Source organism: Equus asinus, chromosome 2, assembly GCF_041296235.1.
Source record: "Equus asinus isolate D_3611 breed Donkey chromosome 2, EquAss-T2T_v2, whole genome shotgun sequence".
NCBI classification, from domain to species: Eukaryota; Metazoa; Chordata; class Mammalia; order Perissodactyla; family Equidae; genus Equus; species Equus asinus.
The window spans coordinates 155,766,758-155,781,409 of NC_091791.1; the positions used below are offsets into that span (position 1 = coordinate 155,766,758).

Genomic DNA, 14,652 nt, shown 5'->3' on the forward strand with positions numbered 1-14,652 from the left:
TTTTATTTTCTAGTATTCAATCCAGGATCCCAAATTGCATTTAGTTGTCATGTCTCCTGAGTCTCCTCCAATTTGTGACAGTTCCTCAGTCTTTCCTTGTCTTTCATGATCTTGACATGTTTGGAGAGCACTGGTCAGTTATTTTGTAAAATATCCTTCAATTTCAGTTTGTCTGATGTTCTCTCTTGATTAGATGGAGGGTATACATTTTTGGCAAGAATACTCTGGAAGTTATGTGCTCTGAGTCAGCCACACCCAGGGTACCCGATGTTGATATATCTTATTACTGGTGGTGTTAACCTTGAAAACTTGGTGAAGGTGGTGTCTGCCAGCTTTCTCTACTCCAAAGTTACTATTTTTCCTTTTGCAATTAATAAATATCTTGGGGGAGATACCTTAAGACTATGCAAATATCCTGTTTCTCCTCAAAATTTTGCCCACTAATTTTAGTAGCTATCAGTAGATCTTGCCTGCAATAATTGTTACTATATGCCACTAAATTTTGGGTGATTTTTTAGTGTAACCATGGAAAACTGGAATGATCCGCATCAGCATTATTTTTAATCACTGTATATTAGTTCACTGTGTGGATGTGCCATCATTTGTTTAATACCCCGCTATTAAACATTTTGATTATTTCTTTTGTTTTTCAATTATACATAATGCTGCAATAACATCCTTAGGCAATTATTCTATTATTACCTTCTGTGGTAGGCCAACAAAAGGCCCCCAAAAGAGATCTGCATCACATTCCTAGGAGCTGTGAATGTCACCTTATTTGGACAAAAGGTCTTTGTAGGTATGCTTAAGTTAAGGATCTTAAGATGAAGAGATTATCCTGGAATATGGAGGTGGGCCCCAAATGCCGTCGTAAGTATCCTTATAAGCGAGAGGCAGAGAGAGAAGAGGCACACGGAAGAGGAGATGGCAATGTGGAGACGGAGGCAGAGATTTGACGTGATGTGGCCTTGAGACAAGGAATGCTGACAGCCGCCAGGAACTGGGAGAGCCAAGGGATGGAATCTCATCTGGAGCCCCTGGAGGGAGGGGCCCCACTGACACCTTGGTTTTGGACTTCTGGCCTTCGGAACTGTGGGAGAATAAATCTCTATTGTTTTAAGCAACTAGGTTTGTGTTAATTTGTGACATCAGCTACAGGAAACTAATACACCTTTGAATAAATTCCTATAAGAGAAATAACTTAGTCAAAGGGGTTGGACTTTTTAAAGATTTTTATCCATATGGACTTATTGAAAGGTTGTACCAGTTTAGATTCCCACCAACATCGTAGCTGAATGTTGTTTTCTTATACCCACAACAATGGATTTTGTAAGTATTTTAAAGCTTTATTTATTTAGAATAGAATCACAGTAATTTGTATCTCTCTGATAGTCAGGGAGATTGAATATTTATTCTTTTGTTTAGCCATTTGGTGAATCACTTGTTCTTTTATAAAGTGAGATGTTCCTTTTTATTGATTTGAAGGACTCCTTTACATATTAAAGATACTAATTATTTGTTATAAATATCAAAACCATTTTTTATAACTTATTTTTCTTTGGTTTTATGGTATTTCTTGCCCTAACAAAGTTAATGTTTTTTATTTAGTTGTTAGTCATTTATGCTATCATTAATTGTTACTCTGCCTAAAAAGGCCTTTTCCAATTTAAGATAATATAAAAATGTGCCTGTGTTTTCCTTTAGTACAGTTATTATTTTATGAAATAATTTTCAATGTCAATCTACTTGGAATTTATTTTGATGTCATATATGAGGTAGAGAGTTGATTTAGGTTTTTTCCCCCAATTTGGTAGCTAGTTATCTCAAGACCTTTCATTGAATGATCCATTATTTCCCCACTCATTTGAAATGTTAACTTTAGCATGCACTAATTGGGTCCATTTCCAAATTTTCTGTTCTATTGCGTTAGTATTTCTGTTTGTGCTGATGTTAGTATTGTACTGTTGTGATTATTGTAGCTTTGTAACACATTTTATTAGGGCAGGTATATTGTTGTCTTTTTCAAAAGTGTTTTGGAATAACATGTTTTTCTCAAGCCTTTTTTTCTCTCTCAGAATTGTTTATCAATGACTGCATTATGTATGAAAAAAGACTGCAAAGCACCTCCAAACCTATAGCTTATAAAATGCTTTTTTACTAACTTAAATGTCTAAAGACTATTGTATGAAGATAATCTTTCTTTCTTGTCTGTCAGAAATTCTACACTTTCGTAGAACTGAGACTACATCTCTTATTCCAAATAAAAAACATGGGCAGTATCAGGAATGCGATGCCGAATGTGACAGTACCTCAGCGTCTGTATCTTAGAAAGCTGGGCTAAATGCTGATTTCTCTAGTGGATGCGCCATTTCTAAGAGGCCACACCTGCTTGTGGTTGACTCTGGAGCAAGGACTTTAAAACAGGCTGCTCTGTAAAGGAATCCATGGTGGTCTTTTGACATTAACCTTTTCTGTCACAGAGTTCACTACCAAGTGAACTTTTGGCCCTGGGGGGTGTGACTTTTGTTTTCAGTTTCCCTTTCTTCGAAATCTACTCAGAACTATCAAAAACATTTAATTTTTAAAGCTTGTGGCGTGTATATTTGGCTTAAACCTCTAGAGCTCACAGTTGTTTCTCTGGAGCCACGTGACTTGTGCAGACCCTGTAGACGTTTACAGTAATGTTAGAGTGCAAATTTTCTACCGTGGAAATCAGTTGGACTTAATGAGCTGAAGACTAGAGCGACCAGGGGCTTGAAAGCTATCTTCAGAGAGAATCATTGCTTTAAACATTATCATGTTAGAGTTTCAGTTTTTAGATTTTGAATTATTAGTCAATTATTGTGTTTTGGCAGTGTTTGTTGTGCACAAAGCAGATAAGATGCAAAAGTAGAGTTGATGTAAAAGGAAATGGGAATAAAAGACACGATAAGATGAACAGAATGTCTCTTTCCCTACGCTCTTGCTACCGTCTGTCTTGATTAGCCCACACTTGACCCGTCCACCAAAGTGAAGAGATGATGTTATTGTATTCCTGGTTCTTCAGATTTAATTAGATTTGCTTATTTAATGACTGGTCTTTTATAAGAAGGTGAATTCTTTAATGAAATTTTCTGCTGGCTCTTTACATCTCTGGCATGTATTTAGCAGTCACATTTATTTGATTTTTAAAAATCTTAAAAACAAAAAAGAATATTTACTTTAGACTACATTATTAGCCTAATTACAATTTTTTTTTTTTTTTTTACATTTTACATAACATAATTATTACCTTATTCCAAAAGAGGAAACTTTTGGAGTCTTCAGTTTAAGAAAGATATTGTTAGCAGGTCTTTTCACTGCATATATGAAAGAAATGACTAGAAATGCAAGAGGCCAATGTGACCACATAGCACTGAGTTTTGAAAGTGTCGTATTCCTACTGTTACAACGTAGCCGCATGTTGTGGAATGGTGTGAAAGTGCTTATCTCTGTTCCATTCTGAGATTGGTTTCTTTCCCATGGTATTCACTGAACTTCGCTACCACTCTTAGTTAAAAATATAAAAAATTATTTTGATCAGCCTATATATTGCCATAAGTTTTAAAGTAAAATATTCCTGTAAGGTTCATTATGAAAACATAAACTTTTGCCCTATTTCCCTCCATGATTTTTTTCTTTGTTCTCAGGAAAGCGCAAACCCTTGTAAATTGTCCAGTAGGTGGCAGCATCTAGTTAAAATATATACTTTAAAAGACTTGAATTTAGAGCCAGATTTATTTGGACTTGAACTTTAAACACACATCTGAGACATACCCAAACCTACTTTCTATGTTTCTTCTTCTTTTTTCTTTAAAAAAAGGGAAATTCTTAGGCTGAGTATTCTTCCTTATCTCTCCCAGTCTTTTGATTAACCTCTTAAGAGTAACTTGAAGGACTTTGGACTGGTGGCAGAATGGCAATTTCCAGCCTGTTTTCCAGGTTCCCAAACACAAAATACCTAGTCCCCTTCTAACTTCACAGATAACCAACAGCAAGGAAAAAAACCAGAAAAGATACTTGTCATCGAGTAGTGTATGTAGTTTCATTTATAGCTACTAGATATAAATGAGGCCTTGACTCTAAGAGAAAGATAAAAACCACATTAAATTCATTTTTGCCACATTTTGACTTTATAATTCAGAGATAATAACCTCAAGTTTTAATTCCTGAGGTTTTGAAGTATACAATATTATACTTACTAGAGATCTCAGAAATATTTTAAAAGTCTATCCCACTCCATTTTTTTTTTTTTAAAGATTTTATTTTTTCCTTTTTCTCCCCAAAGTCCCCCGGTACATAGTTGTGTATTCTTCGTTGTGGGTTCTTCTAGTTGTGGCATGTGGGACGCTGCCTCAGCGTGGTCTGATGAGCAGTGCCATGTCTGCGCCCAGGATTTGAACTAACGAAACACTGGGCCGCCTGCAGCGGAGCGCGCGAACCCAACCACTCAGCCACGGGGCCAGCCCCTATCCCACTCCATTTTTGAGGGATTACTTTTAAGTTTTTCTAGAGAAGTGTGAAAATCAAAACTCTTTGCCATACCAGTTTTCCCTTAGTTTTCAGCATTTATCTGATGGATAGAGATAGAATTCAGTACTCTCTGAGACAGATCCATCTAGTGATAGGATCTTTTGTTTTCGGGATTTTTGATAGAGATTATTCTTTTTTCCCTTTGTCACATTTGCCTCTTGTGTCTCCAGCTCCAAAATTATAAGTGCATAAAGCACAAAACAGTGACATCTTAATCAATCAGGCTTCTCAAAATTTATGAGTACTTCTTTCGAAGTACTTTTCTGTGAAATTCAGGAATGTGATACTTCTGCTCTTGGATATTAAGATTAAAGATTCCAGGAAAATCTGATAGTCTCTGCTCTGATTGGCAGAGGACTGAGGAAGAAAATCATATAACTCTGCTGACTGGTACAGCTAAGGATTTTTGGTCTTTAATCTCTGTTTGGATTCTCAGTATTGTTTAGCAATTTCTTTTGCATTCTCCAGAGTGGCTATTCCAAATGGTTGTTGTGTGCTTAACCTCCTATCCTCTTCTGCAAGTCCTTCAGTCCAGCAGTCTTACTGTCAAGAGAAAATGGATCAGCTGGGTGGGAATCCCTTCCCCGTTCTTTCTTTCTGTCTCTAAATTGTACTCTGACTGTGCTCCTCCATTCCCCTTCCTCCTTCCCTAGGTGGAGGAAAAGTGCTCTTCTTCTCCAAGGCCAAAGTCAATAACATCCCATCCCTTTCACTCTGCCCCTGGCTCCTGATCCATCAGTCGTTCTCTCTCTCCCTAGAGCTTCAGTTTCTCTCTTCCCCTCTGGCTCCTTCCCTTTAGCTTATCATGTTTAAATCTTCTCGTCCTAAAACAGAATGAGAGAGCCATCAAACCAACCAAACATCAAATAAAACTTCTTCCCTCAGTTCTTCACGCTACTCCCAAACAGGTACCACTCAGTTCCCTCTTTTGCTTGAAGGTCAGACTTCTTGAAAGAATAGTCCACACCCCTACTGGTGCTACCAGGTCAACTCCTATTTACTTCTCAACTTAATGGTGTGTGTTTTTTCCTATCACACTATAGAAACTATGCTATCAGTGGTCCTCCTAAATTCTAAATCCAGTGACATACTTCCAATTTTTATCCTACTTGACATCTCTGTAGCACTTGACACAGTTGACCACTCGTAGAATAGCAATGTTTTTATTGGATTCATTGTCCTCGCTGATTCTCCTTCCCCTTGCCCCTCTACTTCTGTTGGCCTTCAGCAAATAGACAGCCAGTTATTTCTCCAGCAAAAATGGGTTTATTTGGGATTAGCAAAGAATTGCAATTCAGGATCTGCAACCATGGTGAGCCATGTGCAAGTCCCCCTTAACAAGCAGAGGAGAAACTCTTTTACAGAGAGGAAGAGAAAATTGGGAGAGCTGTTGTAAACAGAGTCCATTGGAGGAGACAAGGGATTCATAGTGGAGTGGCTTTTCAGTCACTGAGTCGTGACAGTCTCTCATTGGCTGAACTGTTGCTGGGCAAGAAAAAGTGGTCTTTCTTCTTCGCGTTGGGCTCTGCAATCATAGTAGGGCGTGAGAGCTCCCCATTCTGGCCTCCCATTTAATTTTAAATGAAGTTTCTGTTTATTAATTTTTACACTTCTCATCATTGAAAGTTACTCCTCCTTTTGTATGTTTTCTCTATCTTGGTTAATGGTTTCATCATCCATTTAGTCTTTGTGATGGTTAATTTTATGTGTCAACTTGACTGGATCACAGGATACCCAGATGTCCAGTTAAGATTATTTCTGAGTGTATCTAAGAGGGTGTTTCTGGAAGAGAGTAACATTTGAATTGGTAGACTGAGTGGGAGTGCATACCCTCCCCAATGTGGGTGGGCATCGTCTAATCTGTTGAGGGCCTGAATAAAACTGAAAGGTGGAGGAAGGTAGCATTTGCCCTCTCTCTGTCTGACTGCTCGAGTCGGGACATTGCTCTCCTCTGGTCCTCAGTGATAATTAAATCACCTTATTCTAAATATCTTTGGTTGTTTGCTTTGAGTCTTGTTAGTCTTTGATCACCTGGAAATAATGTTAATTTTTGTGTCCTTTTCAATAACTACTCCTATTCTGAGAACTTTATAAGGACTTAGTATTGAAATTTATTGAATGTATTTCAATTGTCTATTTAAATTATCATAAAGTTTTTCTTTCTTGACAAACTAATTTTTTTTTTTAAAAGATTGGCACCAGAGCTAACAACTGTTGCCAATCTTCTTTTTTTGTTCCTACTTTTCCTTCCCCAGCGCCCCCCACCGCCGAGTACATAGTTGTGTATTTCAGTTGTGGGTCCTTCTAGTTGTGGCACATGGGACGCTGCCTCAGCGTGGCCTGAAGAGTGGTGCCATGTCTGCGCCCAGGATCCGAACCAGCGAAACCCTGGGCCGCTGAAGCGGAGCACGCGAACTTAACCACTCGGCCACAGGGCCAGCCCCCAAACTAATGTTTTAAAATTGCTAGATTTAAATACTAAATGAGTCTTATATACCTGGGTCAATATTTCTTGGTTGTGGAGAATTATTCCTTTCATTTAGTATCGTATTTGAATGGCTGTATTTATTCAGAATTTTTGCATCTATGTTTATAAGTGAGATTAACTCTGTGTGTGTTCATGTGACTGTGTGTGCCCGTGTGCATCTGTGTTGTGGTATTGGGAGTAGAGGTGGGATTGGGGGTGTATGTGTGTGTGTATGCTTTGTTGGGCTATGTTAACTTCATAAAATGAATGGGGCTGGCTGTTATTTATTTCTATGCTTTGAAACAGTTTATGTAACGTGAGGATTATCTGTTCCCTAAAAATTTGAAAGATTTCACTGGAAAAACCATCTGGTTCAAATAATTTCTTGGAGGCAATTCTTTGACTCTTCTCAGCTTCTTTCATATTTACTATTGTATTTCAGTTTACTAGTCTTCTGGAGTCAATTTTGGCAATATATCCATGTCACTGAGATTTTAAAGAATCCATTTCACTGAGATTTAAAATTTTACTATGGGGCCGGCCCTGTGGCCGGGTGGTTAAGTTCGCCCACTTTGCTGTGGGGGCCCAGGGTTTCGCTGGTTCAGATCCCTGGTGCAGACATGGCACCTCTCATCAGGCCATGCTGAGGAAGCGTCCCACATGCTGCAACTAGAAGGACCCACAACCAAGAATATACAGCTATGTACTGGGGGGCTTTGGAGAGAAAAGGGAAAAAAATAAAATCTTTAAAATTTTACTAATAAAATTTCATATAGTATTTTAAAATAATAATTCTCCTTATTATTTATATGTCCCATTTCTTATTTCTAATTTTTTTCATGTTTTTCTTCTCTCTCTCTTTTTTCTTTTTTGGTGAGGAGGATTGGCCCTGAGCTAACATCTATTGCCAATCTTCCTCTTTTTCCTTGAGGAAGATTGTCACTGAGCTAACATCTGTGCTAATCGTCTTCTGTTTTGTATGTGGGACACTGCCATACTTGTCAATGGCTGACAAGTGGTGTAAGTTCACACCCAGGATCTGAACCCATGAACCCCAAGCCACCAAAGTGAACTGTGTGAACTTAACAATGCCACTGGGCTGGCCCCTTTCTTTCTCTCTTTTAAATCTAGCAGTTTTTTTTTTTAAGTTGTTATTTTAGCACAATTTTAGATTTACAGAAAAATTATGAAGATAGTACAGAGATTTCCCATATACATGCAATGAGTTTCCTCTATTATTAACATTAATGTGGTACATTTTTTACTATTAATGAAGCAATATTGATGCATTATTATTAACTAAAGTCCATACTTTATTCAGACTTCTAATTTTTACCTAATGTCCTCTTTCTGTCCAGGAACCCATCTAGGAACCACATTACATTTAGTCCTCATGTCCCCTTTGGCTACTCTGGGCTATGCACTTTCTCAGACTTTCCTTGTTTTGGTGACCTTTGCAGTTTTAAGGAGTACTGGTCAGGCATTTTGTAGAATTTCTTGCAATTTTGATTTATTCATGTTTTTCTCATGATTAGACTAGGGTTGTATGTTCTTGGGAGGAAAACCACAGAGTTAAAGTGCCACATCCATTACGTCACATCATACTATCAACATGAATCATCACTGTCACCTTGCTGAGGAAGTGTTTGTCAGATTTCTCCACTTTAAAATTTCTGTATTTTTCCCCCTGTCTATACTGTCGTCTTTGGAAGGAAGTTACTGTGTGAAGCCCGTACTGAAGGAGTGGGGAGTTATGCTTCACCTCCTTGAAGGCACACTATTTGCATAAATTATTTTGAATTATTCTGCATGGGAGATTTATTTATTCTCCCCATTTATTTATTTATTCAATCATTTATATCAATATAGACTCATGAATATTTGTTTTATACTTTGGGTTATAATCCAATACCACTTTATTTTGTTGCTCAAAATTTGCCAACTTTGGCCAGTGGGAGATCTCTCAGTTGACTCCCATGTCCCTTCGACGTATCTCCTTTGAGTTTTGTTTTATTGTTGTTGTTGAACATGTGCTTACTTTCTAGCATAACAAGATGCTCAGACTCATGTATTTCTTACCTGAGTCCTAGAATAAGCCATTTCTCCAAGGAGCTGTGGTTCCTCTGATTGAGGAATGATAATAGAAACCAAGATCTGACTACTAGATTTGGTTGTTACTGGGGAGTTGTTGACTCTAGGCCCTCTCAGAGAGGAAATATTTGTGTGTATACTAAACTGTTATATACATATCTATAAATGTTTCTTTGTCATCATCTGTATTTTTATTAAGCTAACCATGAGTTCATATTGATCTCTCTGACTTTGTTACCACATGGATCATTCTTGCTTTTTCCCCTTGCCTATCTGCAACCTCCACTCCAACAGCGAGAAGCCTGGCTCTCACCATCAGCCGTCCGTTTACTTAATTGTTGGCTTCCACTGTACATGTATAGTGTTATCACAGTTGTTATCCTGTACCCCTGGAGCAAACAGCTGAACCGGAGTACAGTGCTCATGTGCGGTTTCTGGTGCCATTAGTCACGCAGACTCTATTCATTTCCAAAGTTACTTAAGGTGAGCACCTTTTTCCTCCACCCCCTTCAGTGAGATGGTTTCAGACATTTGTGATACATTTAGATTGTTTTGTCACATTCTGCATTCCATCCTGGGATTCTATGACATCCTAAATAATTTTTGAAAATTTTCATACGTTAACGTGCACTCTTTGTGCTGTGAAGTTATAGGTTTTTAAAAATGCATAGCGTCATGTAACCACCATTACAGAATCATACAGAATAGTTTTACCACCCTAAAAAAATCTCCTGTGTGTGAATTCTCATTCAACCCTCTCCCCTCCCCCAAACCCCTAGCCGCCACTGATCTTTTTACCATCTCTCTAGTTTACTTTTTCCAGAATGTTGTCTGATTGGAATAAGTAGCCTTTTCAAATTAGGTTCTTTCACTTAGCAGTATGTGTTTATGATTTGTCTGTGTCTTTTTGTGGCTTGATAGCTGATTTCTTTTTGTCACTGAATAACGTTTCCTTCTATGGATGTACCACAGTTTATTTATACCTTCATCTATTGAAAGATATCTTGATTGCTTCTAGTTTTTGGCAATTATAAATCTGCTTTAAACATTTGTCTGCAGGCTTTTTTTGTGGCCATAAATTTTCAATTTATTTAGGTAAATGTCTAGGAGCAGGATTGCTGAATCCTATGGTAAGACTTTAACTTTGTAAGAAACTGCCTGTCTTCCAAATTGCTGTACCATTTTGCATTCCCACCAGCAAAGAATGAGAGTTCCTGTTGCTCTCCATCCTTGCTAGCAATTGGTATTGTCAGTCTTTTGGGTTTTAGCCATTCTAATAAGTATATAGTGGTATTTCATTGTTTTAATTTGCATTTGCGTTTCCCTAATGACAAATAATGTTGAATATCTTTTCAGATTTTTGTGTGTGTCTAGGTGTGTCTAGGTTCTTTTTTTAAAGTCTTGCCTATGGACATCCAGTTGTTCCAGCACCATTTGTTGAAGGCATTATCCTCTCTCCATTGAATTGCTCTTGCTTTTTTGTTAAAGATCAGTTGACTATATTTTCGTGGGTCTATTTCCGCACCCTCTATTCTGTCCCAGTGATCTATGTTTCTGTTCTTTCACCAATACCATGCTATCTTAATTACAACTAGTGTTTCTCTTTTTAAAATTATACTTGCAGATTTTTCTTTTTATACCTCACAAGAACCAGTTTTGAATTTCTTTGCTAAATTCTAGCTCTTATCTTTATTATTTCTTTTTTTGAACTTCTTTTGTTTTTGTTTTCTCTAACTTCTTCAGCTAAATTAGTTAAGCTCATTTTATTTTCTCTTAAAATATGTGTCTGCTAGAGCTGCCATAAAAAAATGCCACAGACCAAGTGGCTTAAACAGCAGAAATTTATTTTCTCACAGTTTTGGAGGTTAGCAGTCCAAGATCAGGGTGCTGGGAAATTCATTTTTTGGTGAGGTCCCTCTTTCTGGCTTGCAGATGGCCATCTTCTCCCTGGGTCTTCACATGACCTTTTCTCTGGGCAGAGAGGGAAGGAGGGAGGGGATCAAGATATCTCTGGTGTCTCTTCCTCTTCGTATAAGGACACCAATTCTATCAGATTAGGACCCCACCCAGTGACCTCATTTCACTTTAATTACCTCCTTCAAGGCCCTGTGTTCGAATACAGCGACATTGGGGGTTAGGGCTTCAACATAGGAATTTTGGAGGGAGACAGTTCAGTCCATAACAATATGATAAAAAGCATCATTGCTATGAATTTGTTTCTGAAAATAGCTTTACCTCTGTACTACCTTCTCTAATATGTGGTGTCATCATTATTCTCTACAAGTTGTTATTGTATTCTTATTTCTCACTGATCTAATAGTTAATTAGAAAATGATAGTGCCTTGCCCTTATTCTCCAGAATTTTTTTAAAAAAATTTTTTGCTGAGGAAGATTAGCCCTGAGCTAACATCTGTGCCAGTCTTCCTCTATTTTATATGTGGGTTACCACCACAACATGGCTGATGAGTGGTGTAGGTCTGCACCCAAGATCTGAACCCACAAACCTGGGCTGCTGAAGTGGAGCATGCCAAACTTAACCACTAGGCCATGGGACTGGCCCCCTCCAGAACTTTTTATGAGCACTATATTTTAAAAGCTAATATAGAAATTTATGATATTGTGTCATTGTGTTGATATTTTGAATTTATTGAAATTTTCTTTGTAGTCTGATAGAGTGATTCTCAATTGTACAGGATGTTTGAATATGTACATTTTTGGTTGGCATATGATGTGGGGTGGGGGGAGAGCTTCTTCTAGTTTACAGGGGCAACTGAGAACTTCTGGATCTCCTCCATGCCGCAGGCCAGCCATGGGAATTGTGTGGTGTGTGTGAGAGAGAGAGAGAGCGAGCAAATTTCAGGCCCCATCTCCCTCTAAACATGCCACACTGCCATTGCTGCTTTGCATCTGTCATGGGTAGGTGTGGAGCACTGTGTATGGAGTCTCCTGCCAGAGTTCTAGGTGTGCAGTGAGGCAGAGTCCACTGCTCTGGGTTCTCTTTGAGGATCTCTATCCGATTCTAGGATTTCACCTCCAATGGGATGTGTGCCAGAGAGCAGCCTCACACTTGTGTCACTTGTATCTACTCTAAACTCATCCCCTCAGATGCTCTTCTAGGTCCTCCCCTATAGTCTGGGATGGGCTTTAATCTCTTCCCTAGGTGGCAGGAAACAACCCACATCCTGTGGTCCTCCTCTTCCAGGACTCTTATTAAAAATTGTGTTCAGTCCTTCATGCTCTGGCTCTTGATCTCTGAAGTGAGATGGGTTTTTTTTTTCCCAGATAAATGTTTGTTGTGAGGATTAAAATTAGAATTAAAAATTTTTCCTATTAACTTTTTATTTTGATATAATTTCAGACTTAAAGTCTTAAGAAAAGCACGAAGAATTCTCAAATACCCTTTACTCAAATTCTCCAAGTGTTAATATTTTACCACATTCTCCTTTTCTTTTTCTGTCTTTATATACATATATCTCCCCTCTGTCTCTCTCTCTCCATGCGCTTGCACACACGCACGCACACACACACGCAAATCAGGAATTAACATTGATGTGACACTATTATCTAATCTATAGACTTTACTCATATTTTGCCAACTGTCTCACCAAAATCCTTTATAACAAAAGAAAGTCCCAGATGATGTATTGCATTTAGTTGTCACGTCTCTTTGGTCATTCTTTGTGTTTATGACATTGGCATTTTTGAAGGCTATAGCCCTGTTATTTTGTAGACTTTTCCTCAGTTTGGGTTTCTTTATGTTTCCACACGATTAGGTTCATGTTGTCCATTTTTGGCAGGAATCCCATTGACGTAATACTGTGTTCTTCTCAGTGGATCAGATCAGGAAGCGCAGGATGTTGATTATCCCCTTACCGGGGGCGTTGACTTTGATCACTTGTTAAGGTGGTATCTGCCACGTTTCCCCACTGCAGAGTTACTGTTTTTCCTTTTGTACTAAATAGGTTATCTTGTGAGGAGATACTCTGATGCTATTATCCTGTTGTTCTTCAGATTTTCACGGACTAGATTTTTTTTTTTTAATCTGTAAGAAAGAGCTTTCTAAAGGGGGAGTTTTGGAATTCTGAAAATGCTTTTTTTTTCCCTCAAGGAGTTAAGCGCCTTCATCTGAATGCCTGACTTTCAAAACTGTTGTGTTTTAAACTCAAGGCTGAGCTATGCGGCCTTTGTTCTAGGCTGTAGCCACATTCTGTCTGAGGCGATGAATACCACCAAGACTATGGGTGAAGGGCCACAGGGTCGCAAGAATAAGGATAATTTTAGCCTAGGACAAGCCCCTAGGTTTAAAACCTTTAAATATCATCTTGCTATCATAGTTTTTAATATTGCAAGTTTTCATATTTTTGTGTCATTATAGGTACTTTAGCATAAAATTGAGGGAAATTGCTATTAAAGGGAATTATGGGATCAAAAATAAATATATCACCACCTTAAGTCTATGGTGTAACTTAAAACTATTAATAAAATGTTGCCAAATTGCTGACTTGCTGAGCCTGCTTTAATGAATCTTTAAGACCCCTAATAATAATGGTTGCAAAAAAATTAAAAATTTGAAAAGAACTTTAAGCCTTTTTGTCTTTTGAGCAGGTTACCCCTCTCCCACCAAGGCTTACACCACTAATCTGCTAGATTAACTCATAAAAGATTGTACAAGGATTAAAGTTGTAATGTCAGTCCCAATGATGTGACATTACTATGAATTCCAAATTAAGGAATTGGAATTGATGAATTTGTTTTTACTATCAGAAGTTGTATGTGTTGAATTTGGCGATGTTGTGTGTTGGGGTGAATGTGTCTTTTGCTTGCTTCCTTTGTATCATCTCAGAGGGGGTGCTTGAACCAGGTTTGTTTGAGAGATAGGTGGTGGGTCCTGTAATATCTTCAAGACTTCTCATGTTTTCTGAAGCAAAAACATTTCTGTGCCACAACCTGGCAGATTGTTTCATGTTAAAGCATAGAGAGAGACTTAAAAAAAAGGATACTTGCTTATGTTAGCAGTTTCTTGCAAATATATGGTCTAAATTAGCTAATAGGAGACAATAAAATAAATTACATTAAAACAAAAGGAATTGAAAAACATAATTTCCTAATTTCTTTATGAGTTTTAGCTTGAGAGAATAAATCACAAAAGAAGAAAGCCAACTGCTAAGAGTCTCCTCAGTTTTCTCTTTCAAGCACATTCTTTTATCCTGATGACTGACCATGTATTTGAAATCATCACCTTGGGGATCTAAAACAAAAAAGAAAAACACAATTACAGTTACTCAGTGTGTGTATTCTCTGTATTATGTGTGTTGGAATTTGGATACATTATCTCAGGAGAGTTCATGTGATATTTTAGCACACCCTTGTACATCCTCTTTGCACAGAAATTCTAGGGAAATGCTATTTGACTATCTTGATTTCTGCTGTTTGTTTCAGTGGCTCATGTGTACAAAGATGATTATCATTTCTACCTGAAAGTGACATTGTCTTAAGAAGTGTATATGGGGAGGATTGATGAATATTACAGAGAATATAAGATC

The 14,652-nt window shown here is 37.8% G+C and overlaps 1 protein-coding gene across 3 annotated transcripts in view; it reads left to right on the forward strand.

The window, feature by feature from the left end:
* Positions 1–14,652, forward strand: part of FSIP1 (fibrous sheath interacting protein 1) — a 170,126-nt gene that overhangs the window by 22,037 nt on the left and 133,437 nt on the right. The window lies entirely within an intron of this gene.